The 22483-nt window shown below is 34.8% G+C and overlaps 1 protein-coding gene and 1 long non-coding RNA gene across 4 annotated transcripts in view; both read right to left on the bottom strand.

Moving 5' to 3' along the window:
* Positions 1 to 22483, bottom strand: part of slc4a11 (solute carrier family 4 member 11) — a 403848-nt gene that overhangs the window by 115175 nt on the left and 266190 nt on the right. The window lies entirely within an intron of this gene.
* On the bottom strand, positions 363 to 22483 carry LOC115413712 (uncharacterized). The gene is made up of 4 exons (XR_003934508.1): positions 22380 to 22483; positions 19577 to 19583; positions 13930 to 13933; positions 363 to 374 (listed from the first exon to the last, which is right to left on the bottom strand). It is a non-coding gene; the product is annotated as an uncharacterized LOC115413712 (long non-coding RNA).

Genomic DNA, 22483 nt, shown 5'->3' with positions numbered 1-22483 from the left:
CTTCACACGCTTCCTGAAACTTGCGCAAGTGTTCCTCAAATATTCGGGTGACAACTTCTCCCATTCTTCTTTAATAGTATCTTCCAGACTTTGTCGTAATAGTTTTGCTCATAGTCATTCTCTTCTTTCCATTATAAACAGTCTTTATGGACACTCCGACTATTTTTGAAATCTCCTTTGGTGTGACGAGTGCATTCAGCAAATCACACACTCTTTGACGTTTGCTTTCCTGATTACTCATATGGGCAAAAGTTTCTGAAAAGGTATGGATAATAGTGTTAGGTATGATTATGACATCAATATATGTTTGGTTTCAAAACAATTGACGTAGTGCCTGCTGAGAAAAAACAACTAAATGTTCATTGTAAATTTTGCTTCCCCACCCTGTATATATACACATACCTCTCAGAGAACTAACAAGGGTACAGTTCCCAGTAGATACCAGGCTTGGTGGGTTCTGGGCAGAGGTTTGAAATCTCAAAAACATCCATGACACTCTTTTTTTGTCATTTTAATCAGCATATTTTGTTCTTGAGTTCTCTCCAGGTTCTCTGGCTTCCTCCCACCGCCCACAGACATGCACTTTAATAGGTTAATAGTTAATATAAAATGCCTGTAGGTGTGAATGTCTGTTTATTTGTATATGTCATAGGTATAGGTATCATCATTAACCTCATATTTTCAAAGTCATATTTTCGGCCCAGTTATGATACCTGCTTAACTTTACTCCCTTAACACTGCTGCTTCACTGTTCATCATTGGCTATGACCTGACGAAAATATGACATAGGCAATTATGCTATGAGGCTAATGATATGCGATAGGCTCCGGGATCCCTGAGACCATCTTGAGTACTAAAATACATGGATGTGTTGTTGACTTGGCAACAAAAAACTAATAACAAAAAAAAAAAAACAAGCTCAAACCTAAATGTCTCTGGATGCAACTGGACAGACTTACAGCCAATCAGAGCAAGTGTGAACAGGAAGTAGACAGTACTGGCTACCACATCTGCCCCGCCCCATATCAGGTACAGGATTGTGATTGGCTCTAACTGATGTCAGTCCAGTAGATCAGCCTGTATGGGTGCCAGACTAATCTGCAGCTTTCTCTGAGGCGGACTTTTTCATTAGAAACCTGTGAGGGTAAACGTCCCCCGAGTCCATGACAGATACTGAGTGGTGCTGTATTGTCTTTACCAATAACTGCCATAACCTCGACTTACAATACAGAACTGATGGCACAATTCAGATGTGTGGTGGCCCAGAGATGGAATGGCCCAAAAAAATATCCATATGAGAAAAAAAAGAGAGTAAAACAAAAAATTATCCATTATAAGAAAAAAAAGAGAACAGCCCAAAAAATTATCCACTATAAGAAAAAAAAGAGAACAGTCCAAAAAATGTATCTACTATGAGAAAAAAAAGAGAACAGTCCAAAAAATTATCCACTATAAGAAAAAAAAGAGAACAGCCCAAAAAATTATCCACTATAAGAAAAAAAAAAATACAACAGCCCAAAAAATTATTCACTATAAGAAAAAAAAGAGAACAGTCCAAAAAATGTATCTACTATGAGAAAAAAAAGAGAACAGTCCAAAAAATTATCCACTATAAGAAAAAAAAAGAGAACAGTCCAAAAAATGTATCTACTATGAGAAAAAAAAGAGAACAGTCCAAAAAATTATCCACTATAAGAAAAAAAAGAGAACAGCCCAAAAAATTATCCACTATAAGAAAAAAAAAAAAAAACAACAGCCCAAAAAATTATTCACTATAAGAAAAAAAAGAGAACAGTCCAAAAAATGTATCTACTATGAGAAAAAAAAGAGAACAGTCCAAAAAATGTATCTACTATGAGAAAAAAAAGAGAACAGGCCAAAAAATTACCCACTATAAGAAAAAAAAGCAAACAGTCCAAAAAATTATCCACTATAAGAAAAAAAAAGAGAACAGCCCAAAAAATTATCCACTATAAGAAAAAAAAGAGAACAGTCCAAAAAATGTATCTACTATGAGAAAAAAAAGAGAACAGTCCAAAAAATGTATCTACTATGAGAAAAAAAAGAGAACAGGCCAAAAAATTACCCACTATAAGAAAAAAAAGCAAACAGTCCAAAAAATTATCCACTATAAGAAAAAAAAGAGAACAGTCCAAAAAATGTATCTACTATGAGAAAAAAAAGAGAACAGTCCAAAAAATGTATCTACTATGAGAAAAAAAAGAGAACAGGCCAAAAAATTACCCACTATAAGAAAAAAAAGCAAACAGTCCAAAAAATTATCCACTATAAGAAAAAAAAAGAGAACAGCCCAAAAAATTATCCACTATAAGAAAAAAAAGAGAACAGTCCAAAAAATGTATCTACTATGAGAAAAAAAAGAGAACAGTCCAAAAAATGTATCTACTATGAGAAAAAAAGAGAACAGGCCAAAAAATTACCCACTATAAGAAAAAAAAGCAAACAGTCCAAAAAATTATCCACTATAAGAAAAAAAAGAGAACAGTCCAAAAAATGTATCTACTATGAGAAAAAAAAGAGAACAGTCCAAAAAATGTATCTACTATGAGAAAAAAAAGAGAACAGGCCAAAAAATTACCCACTATAAGAAAAAAAAAGCAAACAGTCCAAAAAATTATCCACTATAAGAAAAAAAAAGAGAACAGCCCAAAAAATTATCCACTATAAGAAAAAAAAAAAAATACAACAGCCCAAAAAATTATCCACTATAAGAAAAAAAAGACAACAGCCCAAAAAATTATCCACTACAAGAATAAAAAGACAAGAGCCCACAAAATTATCCACAATGAAAACAAAACAAAAAAAAACATCATCCACCTTTTCAATCACGGGGGCGCTGTTTACCCGAAAAGTCTCTTGCTATAAAATTAAGGCCACCAGAAAAAATAAAAGCACTGGCTGAAAATTTTTAAGGCCCTGAGTAAATGTGGCTAATGCTAACGAAGTAACCCACTGAAAGTGGAAGTCGGTGCACTAAAAATAAAGTTAATTTAAAAATAAATAGTGGATAATTTTTTGGGCTGTTGTCTTTTTTTAAATTATAGTGGATTATTTTTTGGGGGCTGTTGTCTTTTTTTTCTTATAGTGGATGATTTTTTGGGCTGTTCTCTTTTTTTCTTATAGTGGATAATTTTTTGGGCTGTTCTCTTTGTTTTAATTTAGTGGATTATTTTTTTTGGGCTGTTGTCTTTTTTTTCTTATAGTGGATGATTTTTTGGGCTGTTGTCTTTTTTTCTTATAGTGGATAATTTTTTTGGGCTGTTGTTTTTTTTTTCTTTGAGTGGATCATTTTTTGGGCTGTTGTCTTTTTTTTCTTATAGTGGATAATTTATTGGGCTGTTGTCTTTTTGTTCTTATAGTGGATAATTTATTGGGCTGTTGTCTTTTTTTTTCTTATAGTGGATAATTTATTGGGCTGTTGTCTTTTTGTTCTTATAGTGGATAATTTTTCTGGGCTGTTGCACCTCTGGGCCACCGTACAGATGGGATGAAAAAATGAAATATATCTGTTGGTGTTGATAATAATAATAATAATAATAATAATAATAATAGCTTTCTTTGAACCCATTAAGACCCATTACTACTTTTGTGGCAGTCTCCATATGATTTTTTCCTCTAAATTTAACCTTTCTGAAGTGATTTATAACGATTTTTTGTAATCTTACCTTCTGTGTTATGCATTGTTTCAGGAAAAATCCTGTTTTTTCCTATATTTCATTTACTGATCATGTAGATGTTCATAAATTTTTTAATGTTTGAATACTGTTTTGATTCTTCATTTATACTGATATACATGACACTGTTTTATTCCATTCCTTCATTTTTATATTGATTTGACAGCATCATGTTATGTAATCTCTGCCCTCTCTACTTCGGTATGTTCCAATTTATTTGGAATGTCATGTTTTCCAGTTTGCCGTCCACATCTCTTTTATTGTGTTGTGCTGTTTTCTGTGTTTTAGTCTCTTTGTTTGCGTATTGTTTTTTTTTTTTTTCAGTTGTATCCTGCCGTTGTGCCCTTCTGTTTTGTCTGTCAAAGCACTTTGTAAACTCAGTTTTTAAAAGTGCTATATAAATGAAAGTTATTATGTTATTATTATTATTATTATTATTATTATAAAAGATCAGAGTAAATCCAAAGGTCATTATATTAGCATCTCACAGAAGAACTAAAAGATATTCAAAATGTTTTATTCCTTCAGCTATCACGCTTTTAAACAGTGGCAACAGCCATTTTAGATGAGGTTTTTTTTTTTTTTTTGTTAGATTGTTTTTAATGTTAGCAGAACCAATAGGGTCTTTTAGTCTGCACTGGTATTTATTGATTATTTATGTGCGTTTATTCATATTTGCTTTCAGTGATATATTTATTTATGTTTTTCAAACAGTTAATCAATCAATCAATCAAATTTTATTAATATAGCACCAAATCATAATAAAAGTTATCTCATGACACTTTACATATTGAGTTGGTTGAAACCAGACTCTGTCACATTGCACTTTGGATGTAGGCTGATGTCTGTGGTAAACTGCAAATGAACTGCCCGAGTGGGATAAATAAAATATTCTGAATCTGAATTAGAAACAGAGAAGTGACTTTTCAGCAAAATCTATCATTAACTGAATGGAAACTAAATGTGAAAATCAGGTATTTTCCTCTGTTTAATTCACTGATCATGCAGATGTTCATATAAACTCAGATTAAAGTTAAGGTTATTATATCAGAAACAGAAAAAAACTGACAAAAAAAGGGACTTTTTCAGCAAAATAAATCATTAATTGAACGTAAACTAAGCGTCTTCATCCACTGTCATTGATCCAACTCCATGGGTAATTTATCACCATTTATTGTAATATTATCTACTGTATTTTGCATTTTTTCAGTGAAAATCAGGCATTTTCCTCTGTTTAATTCACTGACCATGCAGATGTTTATATATACTCAGATTAAAGTTGAAGGATATTATATAGAAATAGAAAAAACTGACAAAAAAGGGACTTCCTCGGCAAAATAAACCATTAATTGAACATAATACAGCGTCTCCATCTACTGTCATTGATCCAACTCCATGGGTTTTACTGGTGAATCAATGTTGTAGAAGATGACATTGTTTCCACGGTAACTACAGAGCCTTAGAACATCCAAATGGGTCACATCTGTTGACCATGAGTGAATTTAGTTTGTGTGAAACAGCTGAATGGACTGCATCTAGTGTCACACATGATACACCAACACCACATTATGCAATTATGGCAATTATGGTATGAGGCTAAAGAATAATGATTTAACAGTTTTACCATAAACTGTGATTTTCTTGACTTGTAAAATGATCTTTTAACCCATAAGGACCCAGTGTTACATTTGTGTCAGTTCCCAAATGAATGTTTCTGTATATTTAACCATCCATTTATTATAATATTATCTTCGGTATTTTGTGTTTTTTCAGTGAAAATCAGGTATTTTCCTATATTTAATTCACTCATCATGTAGATGTTCATAAAAGCTCAGAGTAAAGTTCAGGGTTATTATATCAAAACAGAGAAAACTGAGGGGAAAAAAAAGTAACGTTTTCAGTTCAATCTAACTTAACTGAACATAAACCAAGTGTCTACATCCACTGTCATTTATCAAACTACATGGGCTTTATTGGTGAATCAATGTTGCAGAAGATAAAGGTGTTTCCATGGTAACTATGGAGCCTCTGAACGTCCAAATGGGTCATATCTGATGACCATGAAAAGATGACAAACTGTATTTTATAGGCCTGTAACGGTACACAAAATTTTCGGTTCGGTACGTTTTCGGTTTTCAAAGCCACGGTTCATTTTTTTTCAGTTTGGTACGGGAAGAAAGAAAACCCCTCAAAATGTCTATTAATGCATTTATGAATTTTTTAACATTTTTCCTCCAATTTTTGGAGACAATAGAATATAGAAAAACAGGAATAATATAATTCTGCTGCTACAAATCAAATAGAAAATAAAATAAATTATTAATATTATTAAATGTATTTTAAACAGTAGTATTGCACTTTTCTCTGAAAGGTAGTTCTGAACAAACAAGAAAAATGTAATCACAGTTCTGTCAGTTCACATTCTGCACAAAAATAACAAATACATAATAAATAATACAAATAAAGAAATAATAAATAAATAATAAAAATTCCATATGAAGTGCAACATTAACAAGAGGGTAAACTGGTATTCTGTTGAAACAAACTGAATAGAAACACTGACAACACAATGAACCAAATTATTTATTTTAGGACAGAGAACAAACTGTTTAGGACACTGTGTGTATTTGTGTGTGCCTGTGTGCCTGGGGGATTTTTTTTTTTTTTTTGTCGGAGCTGGGGGGTAGGGGGGGTGCACGTTATATACCTGGGGGTGTGGTTCATAACTAACGTAACGAACGCTGTTGTGAAACGAAAGTGAAACTTTACATACTTTCAACGTTCTATTTATTCCTCTGTTATACAGTGTGTGTGATAAACAGACAGACAGACAGACAGAGCTAGTGTCAGTGTTTTAGAACTACCGTAGTTCCTAGGGGCCAAACAACATCCGTCTTATTAACGTCTCTTTCCTCGTTGTTGTCTTTCATCTGAACCTGAACTGATCCAAACTGGACTGGACTGATGGTGGAGGGTCTTCAGTCTCTTCCTTCCAGGTTCACATCATATGTGTTGTTTTTTTTAACCTTATATCAGCTGCTATTTCATATTTCGGGTCAATGTGTGCGTCCTTCCATATGTCCGTGTGGAACTTGCGTGGATTTAAAGTTCCGCATCAAACGATGTCTTTCATTCCTTTTTCTTTTTCTCATCATACTGGGCCATTTCGTTACAGCTGTGTACCGAACCGAACAGGTGTGTACTGAAACGGTTCGGTTTGGTACGTGTACAGTTACAGGCCTAGTATTTTACACCAATTATTTACATGTTTTGATAGGATTAGTGGATCTACAGATATTAGACAGTTTAGGTCAGTAGATGGTTTGGGTCAACGGTGGATGTTTGGGTTTTTATGGGTTAAACTGCATGGCGACTTAGAGAAAATGCACCCAAACTCCACACGGAAAAGCCCCCAACGGCCCGAAAGTTCAAACCCGAACGTGCTAACCACTGCACGGTCGCCGCGACATACGCCTGAGGCTGTCCTCAAATCTAAATTTTCTTTTATTCCACACTCTGCTGCTGTGGACAATGACACATCTGAATTTAAAAATGCCTTTTTGATGATTCAGCTAAGACTTCACTGGTGATTCCACAGGGAGCTCTCTGAAATACTCTTTGAATCATCGACGTTAACGAGGTTGTCCTAGAAAAAAAACACATAATCGTATGACCCCAAAACCGGAATAAACAGATGCACATTTCATAAAGATCCCAGTGTCCTCCGAAAAATCAAGAATGACAGAGAGATGACAGCAAACGGTGAGGGATAAAAGATTTAGGGTATTTTTAGAGAAGTCAGAGGTAGAGTCAGGAAAAGCGACACGTGATTTAACAGGAGACGTAAAGCGCTTCTTAATAAGACGAGCTTTCAGGTTACAGCGGATAGAGAGTAAATGTGCTGTCCTGAATGAGCTTATTAAGTAAATTATCCAATTAGCCAGTGTTTCATTTTCTTGTCGAACATAGCATTACAAAATGTGACAGTGAGGGGTGTACGAGCAGGAAAAGCCCTTGGGGAGAAAATCATTCCTGCTCCCATTTGTCATCTTAAAAAGTTTTCAGCAGAACAAAGCAATTTACCTCAACGTAAACAAGGTGAGAACAAACAACGGCATCAGCAGTTTTGTTTCGGAGCGGGTTGGACGGTTTTATGAAGCCACACACGCTTGTACAACAAGGACTGCTCATCCATTAAATCCCTATACATGATGAAATCATTTATTATTACAAGGAGGCCGCTGTGTGTATTGGCCGTGTGTTGCGTTTGTGCGAAGCCTGATCGCCAGCTTTTGGCTCAGGTTCGATAAACAAAAAGTCTCGCAGAGGAATTACTGTCCACCTGTTTGCCATTTGCGCTGAACGGTCGATAGAGTGAGGCAACAGGAAGGAAAACCATAAAACACAACAACAATTTGGCCAAGTTTGTTCAAGTATAAGAACGTGGGGTGTTTTTTTTTTTTTTTTTTTACGGGCAATTTTGAAGGCGGGTGGTCTCTCTCTCTCTCTCGTTTTTTTTTCCTACCTCATTTTTATCATTTTCTGTTTCCTCTTGATTTCACCTGCTCTCTCACCCTATCTCTCCATCTGTCTTTCTCTATATATCCCTCTTTCACTGAGTGGCACTGAGCCTTTCAAGCCCTGGGATAAACACCTAACAAAATCCTGCGCTATGAAAAAAAGAAATAAAAGAGGGTGAAATTCACATAATGGAAAAAAACGACAATTTCGCCCAAACTCAAAATTTTTGAGCTGGCAAGAGGTGGTTTTGTCTGGGGTGTTGCAATTGGTATATCTCATAAAACTGCAAAGGAAAGACATTTTTCCGCAACTAGAGACCCGTGAATAAAAAACGCAGATGTTGACGGAAGTTACAACAAGCAAAGAAGAAGAGTTTAAAAGAAACATGGTGCGGTATGTGTGGACACACCAGGAAACTGAATCATGTTTTAATTTAGTACAGGATAGAGGGGTAATATATAAGAATAATGAATATATCTGTAAATCAACACCATATTTACGTTCGTTGCCATGTTTATGGAATGACTTCTCATGTCATCTCACGATAATAAAAAACAAATCATTGCATTTGTGATTTTATGGAAAAACCGACATTATGCACTTGTGTTTTTTAACATTTAGTAAATATCGGGATTTCTAATGGAAAAGCGAGTACTGGTACATACAAACTGGAGTAGGAAAACCATAAAACACAACAACAATTTGGCCGAGTTTGTTCAAGTCTAGGTGTTTTTTGTTTTTTTTTTTTGCGGGCAATTTTGAAGGCGGGTGGTCTCTCTCTCTCTCTCTTGTTTTTTTTTCCTACCTCATTTTTATCATTTTCTGTTTCCTCTTGATTTCACCTGCTCTCTCACCCTATCTCTCCATCTGTCTTTCTCTATATATCCCTCTTTCACTGAGTGGCACTGAGCCTTTCAAGCCCTGGGATAAACACCTAACAAAATCCTGCGCTATGAAAAAAATAAATAAATAAAAGAGGGTGAAATTCACATAATGGAAAAAAAATGACAATTTTGCCCAAACTCAAAATTTTTGCGCTGGCAAGAGGTGGTTTTATCTGGGGTGTTGCAATTGGTATATCTCACAAAACTGCGATGGAAAGACCTTTTTCCGCAACTAGAGACCCGTGAATAAAAAACTCAGATGTTGACGGAAGTTACAACAAGCAAAGAAGAAGAGTTTAAAAGAAACATGGTGCGGTATGTGTGGACACACCAGGAAACTGAATCATGTTTTAATTTAGTACAGGATAGAGGGGTAATATATAAGAATAATGAATATATCTGTAAATCAACACCATATTTACATTCGTTGCCATGTTTATGGAGTGACTCTTTGTGTCATCTCGCGATAATAAATGAACAAATCATTGCATTTGTGATTTAATGGAAAAACCGACATTATGCACTTGTGTTTTTTAACATTTAGTAAATATCGGGATTTCTAATGGAAAAGCGAGTACTGGTACATACAAACTGGAGTAGGAAAACCATAAAACACAACAACAATTTGGTCAAGTTTGTTCAAGTATAAGAACGTGGGGTGTTTTTTTCTTATTTTTTACGGGCAATTTTGAAGGCGGGTGGTCTCTCTCTCTCTCTCTTGGGTTTTTTTTCTACCTCATTTTTATAATTTTCTGTTTCCTCTTGATTTCACCTGCTCTCTCACCCTATCTCTCCATCTGTCTTTCTCTATATATCCCTCTTTCACTGAGTGGCACTGAGCCTTTCAAGCCCTGGGATAAACACCTAACAAAATCCTGCGCTATAAAAAAAAAGAAAAAAAAAAGAGGGTGAAATTCACATAATGGAAAAAAACGACAATTTCGCCCAAACTCAAAATTTTTGCGCTGGCAAGATGTGGTTTTGTCTGGGGTGTTGCAATTGGTATATCTCACAAAACTGCAACGGAAAGACCTTTTTCCGCAACTAGAGACCCGTGAATAAAAAACGCAGATGTTGACGGAGGTTACAACAAGCAAAGAAGAAGAGTTTAAAAGAAACATGGTGCGGTATGTGTGGACACACCAGGAAACTGAATCATGTTTTAATTTAGTACAGGATAGAGGGGTAATATATAAGAATAATGAATATATCTGTAAATCAACACCATATTTACGTTCGTTGCCATGTTTATGGAATGACTTCTCATGTCATCTCACGATAATAAAAAAACAAATCATTGCATTTGTGATTTAATGGAAAAACCGACATTATGCACTTGTGTTTTTTAACATTTAGTAAATATCGGGATTTCTAATGGAAAAGCGAGTACTGGTACATACAAACTGGAGTAGGAAAACCATAAAACACAACAACAATTTGGTCAAGTTTGTTCAAGTATAAGAACGTGGGGTGTTTTTTTCTTATTTTTTGTGGGCAGTTTTGAAGGCGGGTGGTCTCTCTCTCTCTCTTGTTTTTTTTTCTACCTCATTTTTATCATTTTCTGTTTCCTCTTGATTTCACCTGCTCTCTCACCCTATCTCTCCATCTGTCTTTCTCTATATATCCCTCTTTCACTGAGTGGCACTGAGCCTTTCAAGCCCTGGGATAAACACCTAACAAAATCCTGCGCTATGAAAAAAAGAAATAAAAGAGGGTGAAATTCACATAATGGAAAAAAACGACAATTTCGCCCAAACTCAAAATTTTTGAGCTGGCAAGAGGTGGTTTTGTCTGGGGTGTTGCAATTGGTATATCTCATAAAACTGCAAAGGAAAGACATTTTTCCGCAACTAGAGACACGTGAATAAAAAACGCAGATGTTGACGGAAGTTACAACAAGCAAAGAAGAAGAGTTTAAAAGAAACATGGTGCGGTATGTGTGGACACACCAGGAAACTGAATCATGTTTTAATTTAGTACAGGATAGAGGGGTAATATATAAGAATAATGAATATATCTGTAAATCAACACCATATTTACGTTCGTTGCCATGTTTATGGAATGACTTCTCATGTCATCTCACGATAATAAAAAAACAAATCATTGCATTTGTGATTTAATGGAAAAACCGACATTATGCACTTGTGTTTTTTAACATTTAGTAAATATCGGGATTTCTAATGGAAAAGCGAGTACTGGTACATACAAACTGGAGTAGGAAAACCATAAAACACAACAACAATTTGGCCGAGTTTGTTCAAGTCTAGGTGTTTTTTGTTTTTTTTTTTTTGCGGGCAATTTTGAAGGCGGGTGGTCTCTCTCTCTCTCTCTTGTTTTTTTTTCCTACCTCATTTTTATCATTTTCTGTTTCCTCTTGATTTCACCTGCTCTCTCACCCTATCTCTCCATCTGTCTTTCTCTATATATCCCTCTTTCACTGAGTGGCACTGAGCCTTTCAAGCCCTGGGATAAACACCTAACAAAATCCTGCGCTACAAAAAAATAAAAATAAAAAAAAAAAAAAGAGGGGGAAATGTCTGGGAGCCCTGGCCTGTCAACGGTAACATTAGGAGGAGATGTTGGTCCCTGGCATTGAGCAGAGAGCCCCTCTGGAGGTGTGTAAGTGTGTGTTAATGTGGGTGAGTGCGCGTCCACGCACGTGTAGCTAAGGGGTGGGGAGTTCTGACAGGACTGTGAGAGATGTAAGGTCATTTACCCACTGAGGAGGCCTGGCAGGAGTTGATGCTGATTGATTAGGGGGAGAGAAAAGATGGAAGAGTCAAGCCAGCCGAGCGAGGAGGAAGGAGAGGAGGCGGAGGTGGAGGCGGCGGAGGGGGAGGGAGGGAGAGGGAAGAGAATTGGGAGAAAAAAAAAAAAAAAAAGCTTGAGATGTGTAAATGCATGTCCGGAGTCTGGGCTCTCTACTGAGCTCTGTGACAAAAACGAGACAATTGAGAGGAAGAGGACGGCGGGAGAGGAAGATGAGAGCCAATGTAGAATAGTTCTTCCACTGAGACGCCGTGGGACCTAATTTTGGGAAAGATGTGTATGCTGGGAAACGTCAAGAGACTATTTTTGATCCTGTCTGAATTGCGCCTCGTCAGGGGGTAGCAAATAACTCATCATATATTTTATTAATGATATCATGTTAACAGAAATAGGTGCGTTTTTTTGGGTGTAAAGCCACATTAAAAAAACATGAGAGTGGGAACAGGTTTATATTGGAGCGCAAAAAAACCCCCAAAACACTAGATAAACGCAAATAAAGACTGTGTTGTGATGTGGAATGTAATATATACAGCGGTTGGACAAAATAATGGAAACACCTTCACCTCAAGATGATAATGCCCCAGTCCATACAGCTAGAATTGTTAAAGAATGGCATGAGGAACATTCTAATGAAGTTGAGCATCTCGTATGGCCGGCACAGTCCCCAGACCTCAACATTATTGAGCATTTATGGTCAGTTTTAGAGATTCAAGTAAGACGTCGATTTCCACCGCCATCGTCTCTAAAAGAGTTGGAGGGTATTCTAACTGAAGAATGGCTTAAAAAAGGTGTCAAACTCATTTTAGTTCAGGGGCCACATTCAGCCTAATATGATCTAAAGTGGGCCGGACCAGTAAAATAATATAAATAACAGGATAAGAACTTTTGAGTGAAAAAAGTTAGTTCTGTGGTGAACATGTTTACATCTACGAATTGTACTTGAACATAACATGAAGAAATATGAACAACCTGAAAATTCTTTCGTAAAATAAGTGCAATGTTAACAATATTACACCTTAGTTTATCATTTATACATGTGAATCACAACTTAGACATCACAGTGGATCTACAAATACACAAAACATTAAAAAACAGGGAGAATATTATTAGAATTCCACATACTTTTCTTAAGACTTTTCAGATATTCACATTTTTTGTACAAGACTAGTCTTTAAATGTGAACATTTTTGTGTAATTTTACTTTTTACACTAAAACAAAGAGACAAATTTACAGTTTTCATTATTTATAGGTTATTATAATAGTATTTTACTGGTCTGACCCACTTTAGACTGAAATGACCTAAAATGATTTTAACCCTTTCATGCACAGTGGTCACTACAGTGGACAGTTACTCTACAGCTTTAATCTTGTACAGGGGTTGGACAAAATAATGGAAACACCTTCACCTCAAGATGATAATGCCCCAATCCATACAGCTAGAATTGTTAAAGAATGGCATGAGGAACATTCTAATGAAGTTGAGCATCTCGTATGGCCGGCACAGTCCCCAGACCTCAACATTATTGAGCATTTATGGTCAGTTTTAGAGATTCAAGTAAGACGTCGATTTCCACCGCCATCGTCTCTAAAAGAGTTGGAGGGTATTCTAACTGAAGAATGGCTTAAAATTCCTTTGGAAACAATTCACAAGTTGTATGAATCAATACCTCGGAGAATTGAGGCTGTAATTGCCACAAAAGGCGGACCTACACCATATTAAATTATATTTTGTTGATTTTTTAAGGTGTTTCCATTATTTTGTCCAACCCCTGTATGTATATATGTATGTAGTGTACAATGTAGCATAAATGTATATTGTGTTTTAATTGTCTGTTGAATGAGTATACTGGATTGTACTGGTTTACAGGCACTATGTTGTGTTCAGCGATGTCATGATTACCGGTATAACGAAAAACCACGGTAAAAGTGCAGATGGTTAGTATTACACTGGTCAACAACAAATGTATTGTTTAAGTTTTTGGAGCTGATTTAGGATAATTTTGGTGTGCTGAATCCAAAAATCACATTAATTTTGCTCAATCAGGTCAACTTTCTGAACTATGCTACATATTGGCTTTTTAACATTTTTGCTTACATTTATGGGCATTTTCACATCATATGATACAAAATTCTTTCATATTTCTTGCTATAAACAAGTTCTGAAGATTTTACTTTTGCCAATTTATGATTAATGGTTTTTTTAATATGACAGGTGAATGAAATGGCTTCGACTAGAAGATCTTGCAAAAATAAGCCTGATGTATTCTGCTACATCTGCGGTGAATACACCATTGTACCTAACAGGAATCCTGTTAGAAAATTTTTTTTCTCTTAAAACCTATTTTGGGTGAGAACTATATAAAAAAATCAACTGATAAAGTCACAAAAATTTAATCAATTTTTGTGAGAAGATCAAATTTTTCAAAATCAAATTAGCAAAAAAAACCCTGAGAAAAACAGATGTCATTTTTGGATTTAGCGGTGCAAAATGGTCCTAATTCAGTTGAAAAAACCTAGACAACTTGCAAAAAACCTTTTTTTGTAACCCAGTGTTATCGTTTACATTCTAATTATCATGATAACCGTGTTTGATTACCACACTTGTAGGGGAGAAAACCCTATGTAAAGATCTGCTTTTATGTCAAATATTTGAATATAGTTTTAATTTATTACAATTTTAATTTTATATACCTAATATTTGGAACGAATATTCACTTTTAAAGTCTTTGAAAAGGTTCGTTAAGCATCTGTGTGTTATCTATGCAATATACATTTTTTAAATTGAATTTTATATATTTTTTGTATTTTCTGTCCTTTTATGTTTTTATAGTAGGTTAAAGTGAAAAATAATAGGCAAATGAGATAGATGAAGTTGTGCTGAAAAAAAAAAAAAGATCCCAAACATGGGTATAGTAAACATTTGTTTATATAGTATATAAAGGCAAAATCAAAACGACTGAAAAATGGACAAAATAGGCTCAGACCACTAAGGGTTAATATTTGAATGTTTCTGCCAACAGAAAGTACATTGTGCCAATTATTTTATTTGTTGTTTTTTGTTTTTTGTTTTTCAAAATACAACTTGGTTAAATTATTTCAGTGTGTGTATTAATACTTTTTGAACATTTTGAGCACAATGCGGTTGGCTGGTTTAAAAATTACCTGACAGACAGGAAGCTGAGTGTGCAGGTAGATGGCTGTACTTCCAGTTTACTCACCTTGACAAAAGGTGTGCCACAAGGGTCAGTCCTGGGGCCACTTTTATTCATAATTTACATTAATAACATCAATCACAATATATCAAACGCAAAATTTCATTTTTATGCTGATGATACAGTCATGTACACTTCTGCTTCCACTCCTGTCCAAGCTCTTACCCAGCTACAACTTGCTTTTAATACTGTCCAATAAAATTTTCATGACTTAAGACTGGTTTTAAATGCAGATAAAACAAAAGTCATGATGTTTTCAAACTCAAGGTTCAAACTGTCAAACCTGCCTTCACTGAGCACAATTTCAACAATACCATGATAATAATGATAACCGTGATAATTTTGGTCACAATAACCGTGATATGAAATTTTCATATCGTTACATCCCTAGTTGTTTTATATACAGATATTCTCTCATTTTCTTTCAGGGGCCACATTCAGCCTGATTTGATCTTAAGTGGGCCGGACCAGTAAAATAATAGCAGCATAACCTATAAATAATCACACACTCCAAATTGTTGTCTTTGTTTTAGTGCAAAAAACCCATTCAATTATGAAAATACTTACTTTTATAAACTATCCAAACAAAAAAGATGTGAATAACCTGAAAAAACTGAAATTTCTGAAGAAAACTAAGTGCAATTGTAACAATATTCTGCCTCAACTTATCATTTTTATATGTTCATTATGGATCGGATCTACACAGACACTTAAACACTTAGTAACAGTAAGAAAATAGTTCAAATTGTGCTTAATTTTCTTTAGACATTTCAGGTTGTTCGTATTTGTTCAGGTTATTCACATTTTATTGTTACAGGATAGTTTGTAAATGTACATATTTTCATAATTTAATGGTATTTTTTGTTCTAAAACAAAGAGAAAAATGTGAAGTTGTCATTATTTATAGTCATAATGTAATATAATTTTTTCCCACATCAAACCGAGAAGAAAATATGGAGTCATTATTTTTTGTAGGTTATTCTGCTGTTATTATTTTATGGTAGGTCATATTGGTCTGTATGTGGAAGCTGAACTAAAATGAGTTCCACAGCCTTGACAGTGGAGTTTTTGGATTTTGGTAATTCATCCCACGGGCCGGACTGGAACCTTTGGCGGGCCACATCTGGCCCCCGGGCTGCATGTTTGAGACCCCTGAACTAAACAAACCTGTAGCCACAATGTAATGTAAACATGCTTAGAGTGTGTGTGACAGACTGCAGTGGGACGAATAAGAGTGAATGGTTGGATGTGAATGAATTTTTACATAGATGGAGTTATAGAAATGCATGTTATATAGTTTTTTTTTTGTATATTTTAGTTTTTATTAATGTCTGTTTTAAGGTTAATGTATATTGTGCACTGTCCCTGTCTAAACAAATAAATAAAATGAAATGAAATGGAAAAAATGTAAGGACTAAAGATGGAAATTAGCCTTAGCTATAATCTTGCATAGTGGCACGTATTGTGTTTATTAATATGCAGTCTTTTTTGAAAAAATAAATAAATAAATAAAATAAAATAAAATAAAATAAAATAAAATAAAATACAATACAATACAATACAATACAATATGGGCCAATATGCAATATTATAGCTGAGGCTAATTTCCATCATTGGTCAAACTTCAATAAAACAGAGAAATCTATAGTTTGGGGGCTGGACTTAAGGCCACGGTTTCATTATGAGCACTAGTATCAAACCCCTGTTCCTGTGTTACCAATGAATCATTTTATGATTAAAAAAAAAAAAAAAAAAAAGACCAAAAATGGACTTAAGAGGTTTCCGCTTGACAGCAACAATATGCTGTATATCCATGTAACCAGAAGAACATCAAGGAGAAGCCCAACAGAACCAATTTTTGGAAAACAAACAAAAAGGTGACACTTCTCGCAATATGCATATTGTCACTGTCGGGTGGAAACCTCTTATGTCCAAAATGGTTATTTTTCAGGAAACTGGAAAAACCATGTATGTTCTAAGTAAATGAATGGAGTTAAGAGACATAGTCACAAGCAGTTTTCAACACTTTTCATAGGGTAAATATTTCTAAATCCATCAGGCCAATGTGAAGACTGACCAAAAGAATCATTTTATGACAAAAAAAACCAAAAAAAAAACAAAAATGGACTTATGAGGTTTTCGCCTGACAGTGACAACATGTTATACATCCATGTAACCAGAAGAACATCAACTAAAAGCTCAACAAAAACAATTTTTTGAGAAAAAAAAAAAACAGAACTCAAACAAAAAGGTGACACTTCTCGCAATATGCATATTGTCACTGTCGGGTGGAAACCTCTTATGTCCACAATGGTTATTTTTCAAGAAATTGGAAAAACTGTGTATATTCTAAGTAAATGAATGGAGTTAAGAGATGTAGTCACAAGCTGTTTTCAACACTTTCATAGGGTAAATATTTCTAAAACCATAAGGTCAATGTGAAGACTGACCAATAGAATTGTTTTATGGGGAAAAAAACAAAGAAAACCCCCCAAAAATGGACTTACAAGGTTTCCGCCTGCCAGTGACAATATGCTATCCATCCATGTAACCAGAAGAACAACAACTAAAAGCTCAACAAAACCAAATTTTTGGGAGAAAAAAAAAAAAACAGAACTCAAACAAAAAGGTGACGCTTCTCGTAATATGAATATCAACAGTCGGGTGGAAACCTCTTATGTCCAAATTATTTTTCAACTGAAAAAATGATGTATGTTCTAAACAAATGAATGGAGTTAAGAGATGTAGTCAAAGCTGTTTTCAACACTTTTCATAGGGTAAATATTTCTAAAACCATCAGGCCAACATAAAGACTGACCAACATAATCGTTTTATGACAAAAAAAAAATACAACCAAAAAACAAAACTGGACTTACGAGGTTTCCGCCTGACAGTGACAATATGCTATACATCCATGTAACCAGAAAAATGTTAACTAAAAGCTCAACAAAACCAATTTTTGGGAGAAAAAAAAAAAACAGAACTCAAACAAAAAGGTGACATTTCTCGCAATATGCAAATTGTCACTGTCGGGTGGAAACCTCTTATGTCCAAAACAATTATTTTTCAGGAAACTGGAAAAACTGTGTATATTTTAAGTAAATTAATGGAGTTAAGAGATGTAGTCACAAGCTGTTTTCAACACTTTTCATAGGGTAAATATTTCTAAAACCATCAGACCAACATAAAGGCTGACCAATAGAATTGTTTTATGGAAAAAAAAAAAAAAAAAAGACCAAAAATGGACTTATGAGGTTTCCGCCCGACAGCGACAATATGGAGATTATGTCAATTTAAAAGGTAATTTTCACAGTCGGACATGTCACACTGAAGTATCAAATAGTGAACAAATATAATGATTCTTCTGTATTTTTATTTCTTTTGAATCTATTTGTGTATTTTACTCTGTTATTTTGGTTTTATTTATTTTCTGTACAGCTCTTTGGTCCACTGTGGTTGTTTTTAAAGTGCTTTACAAATAAAGTTGGCTTGGACTGGATAATTAGACAGACTACACACCCAAGAGTCAACATAAGTTTATCTGTGAATACATGGCAGCAGCTCTGGGTACTGACACACTATCGCTTTTCCTCGTGTTGTTTGATGTATATTGCGCGAGACGAAACCCAGTCTGATATAAACCTCGACTTTACCTGGAATGACAGCTTTGGAAAGTTCACTACGCTATTAAATCAGTACAGTCAGACCCATGGGCTCGGTTGTACGACAAGTGACTTAGTGAAGTCCCCCCTACCGATGAGGTTTTAGATAATCTTGTTGACATGCCCCTGAAGGCTTCCAGATCTGGTGAGGGATGATAGCTAGGTCACTGTTAGCATGCTAAAGTTGGACAAAAAAACCCAAACATGATTCAACAACAGCAGGGCAGCTTTAAGTCTTTAGTCCAAATCAGTGTACAAATAAAAGATTGGACAGTATTCGTAGACACTTGTACGATGTTAAATTGAGCATGCAATTCACAGATGGTGTTGTCGATGATCTGCAAACTGGGCAGAAAAGTATCAAGAGTAAGATTAGCAAGTTTGAATCTGAGTTCGCATGAGAGGAAATAAGGGGATCAGTGGATGTGTTTCCATAGAATAACAAGAAAATGTGAGGAGAAGTTGATAAAAGTCGCAAAATATGTAAATACAGGGTGACACAAAAAACGGGAACTTTTTAACAATCCAACTAGAAAAGCACTCTGAGAGCGCAGACCTCCGCCAAGGCAGATCAGTGCCCCCCCCCCCCCTCGATCACCACCAAAATTTAATCATTTGTTCCTTGTGCCAGTATATTGGATTATTAAAAAGTTCCAATTTTTTTGTGTCACCCTGTATATATTATGTGTGTTCCCTTAAAGTGCATTTGGAATAAACAGGAACAATAAATATGAGCAAAATGTGCTTGTGTGTTCACACTAGTCACGTTTCCATTGACCCTCAACACTGTAAGACCGGATAAGTTGAGTTTCCTTAAAAAATCTTAGGTAACTCGTTGCCTTAAAAAATTTAAGTAATGAGTAATGAAAACTTGAGTGTATTAAAGTTAAATGCTTGATTTGAATGGAATTGCTATTTTCAGAACAACACACTAAATGCCAAGTGGATTTAACTTAAAATTTGTTGCAATGTCAAGTGCTTTATATAATCATTAGACTTAATATCATCAGTTCATTGTACTCAATTCCAAATAGTTTTAAATTAAACGGAATGCAATATAAATTGCTTTAGAAAATTATTCAGCTTAATATATTGTAGCGCGTTTGGAAGTTAAGACAAAGTTAGCTCTACTGATGTGATGTTCATGAACGAATCGGAACCGAGTCTTTGTGAAGAGCCGTTAATTTTTTTTTGTTTGTTTGTTTTAGGGAGGGAGTGTCTGATTGCCTGTCAATTTTGCATCACTGGGGAGGCACTGGCTTTATATACAGAGTAGAAGTGAGAGAACTCCTGATATGGTATCATTTGGATATTTACATTAGAGATATCAGGTATTTTGCAATGTTACATGAAGTATTTTATTTGCACTACAGTTTTTTAGGTATCTAAGTACTGTAATTGTTTGTTGTTTACATCCAACTGACTCTGTAAAGCCCTTTGAGATAACCTTGTTGTGATATTGGGCTATACAAATAAAACTGAATTGAATTGAATTAATTGCAGTGATTAATCACTGTTGTTTTGTGTAATTTTTTCCGTATGTTTACACACATTTATTATTCTTGTTTTCAGGAGAATAAGATGTTATTTCATAAGAAAATGTTTTATTTTCTTCTTCATTTTTAGGCTACAGACTAGTCCACATAATGTACCGTGATGTTTTTTGGTCACATTCCATCATTTGCCTAATGTCACCTCTCATGTCATGGATTTAGCCCACACATTTCAACTAACTATTCTTTTTTTACGGTAAGATAATATTTACTGCCGTGCCAATTAAACACCTTTAAAATGTAATGTCAATCATCACATGTAGCCTATTTAGTCATTAAAACATTGGTGTTTCAAAATAATGCAAAAAACATAACAGAGCCAGTCTTTTGAACGGCTCTTTTCAGTGAACGGCTTCCTTCAAAAAGCCAAAAGTCCCATCACTAATATATTGTAGCGCGGTTGGAAGTTAAGACAAAGTTAGCTCAATGTAATCAGCCAGTACAGACAGTGCTTTTAATTTGGTAAGGCTTAAATTTCACATTGTACTAAAACAATCATAGATAAACAGTAAAGCTGTTGTTGGGCGCATGGCTCTCACTCATGGTACAGCTCTACAGAAATACAAAAACAAACACAAAAAGGCCAATTCACGCATCAAGTAAAAATTAACACTAACATCACAACCCCCCTGCACAGAAAAATAACACATTTCCAACAACATGCCCAATACCCACAATGCAATGGAGAGATAAAAAGGTGTGGTCATGGCTTAAACTTAGTGATTTAAATCCATTCAACTTAAACTTTTCGTACTTTCGACTATGCCTACAAATTAGTAGAATATACTTAACATTTTATAGTAATGTAACAAAACTGAAATTATTTAAGTACATTGTAATTAAAGCCTTTTAGTAAATACAAAGTCTAGGCTTACAGTGAAATTACGCGAATATAACTTGCACATAAAAATTCACCTAATGGAAAAAAACGACAATTTCGCCCAAACTCAAAAGTTTTTGCGCTAGCAAGAGGTGGTTTTTCGGCATATCGCAATTGGTATATCTCACAAAACTGCAATGGAAAGACCTTTTTCCACCCATAAAAAACCCAGATGTTGACGGAAGTTACAACAAGTGAAGAAGAAAAGTTTAAAAGAAACATGGTGCGGTATGTGTGGACACACCAGGAAACGGAATTCTTTTTTAATTTAGTACGAGATAGAGGGGTAATACATAATAATAATAATGAATATATCTGTAAATCAACACCATATTTATATTTGTTGCCATGTTTATGAAGTGACTCTTTGTGTCATCTTGCGATAATAAATAAACAAATCATCGCATTTGTGATTTAATGGAAAAACCGACATTACGCACTTCTGTTTTTTCGACATTTAGTAAATATCGGTAAAGTTTTGCGCAGATGTCCAATGGAAAAGTGACTACTGATACACACAAACTGGAGCAAAATCTGCAATTTGGAAAGAGGTTTTAAAAATATAAGTTTTTATTACTTAAAATGTCAAGTACCTGTGGGACAAGGGATAGAAATGGAAAAAAAATCAATTTCGTAAAATATCTGCATTAGTTTGGAGAGGACATGGTAAAACAGTAGAAGATGCAGAATGTCCTGTTTCTGTTTTCCATCTCAAATGGCCGTGATGTCTTTGGACTGAGGAATATTTTAAACTCCTCTTAACTTTAACATAATATCTGGGAAGATGCACCGAACAGTCACAGGAGATAAATGTTTCCTGTGTCAGAAATTATTAAAAAAAAGTCATTGAATATCTTCTATGGGTGTTGCAAGTCGCAGTCAGCGTCCCAGTCAGAGTCGTGTCTGACAAAAATGGATAAAGGACTGTAAAATAAGTACCCAGTACCAGACACAAGTGTTGGCAGAATATCCAGAACTAAAGGACAATGCACAATATCAATCCCACACGCTGAAAAACACAGCACACAACAAACAGCCATTTAAATTCCAGTTTCTCTCAAACCAGTGCCAAAAAACAATTTCCTGTGCATCAAAATATGAACAAAAAAACTCTTTTGCAAAATTTGGAATTTTTTAAATTAGTTTTGTTGAGCTTTTAGTTGACGTTCTTCTGGTTACATGGATGCATAGCATACAGTCACTGTCAGGCGGAAACCTCTTAAGTCCATTTTCGGTCATAAAACAATTCTATTGGTCAGTCTTCATGTTAGCCTGACAGTTTTAGAAATATTTAACCAGTGAAAAG

The sequence above is a fragment of the Sphaeramia orbicularis genome, chromosome 22, assembly GCF_902148855.1.
Source record: "Sphaeramia orbicularis chromosome 22, fSphaOr1.1, whole genome shotgun sequence".
In the NCBI taxonomy this organism is placed as follows: Eukaryota; Metazoa; Chordata; class Actinopteri; order Kurtiformes; family Apogonidae; genus Sphaeramia; species Sphaeramia orbicularis.
This window is presented reverse-complemented; position numbering and strand designations above follow the sequence as displayed.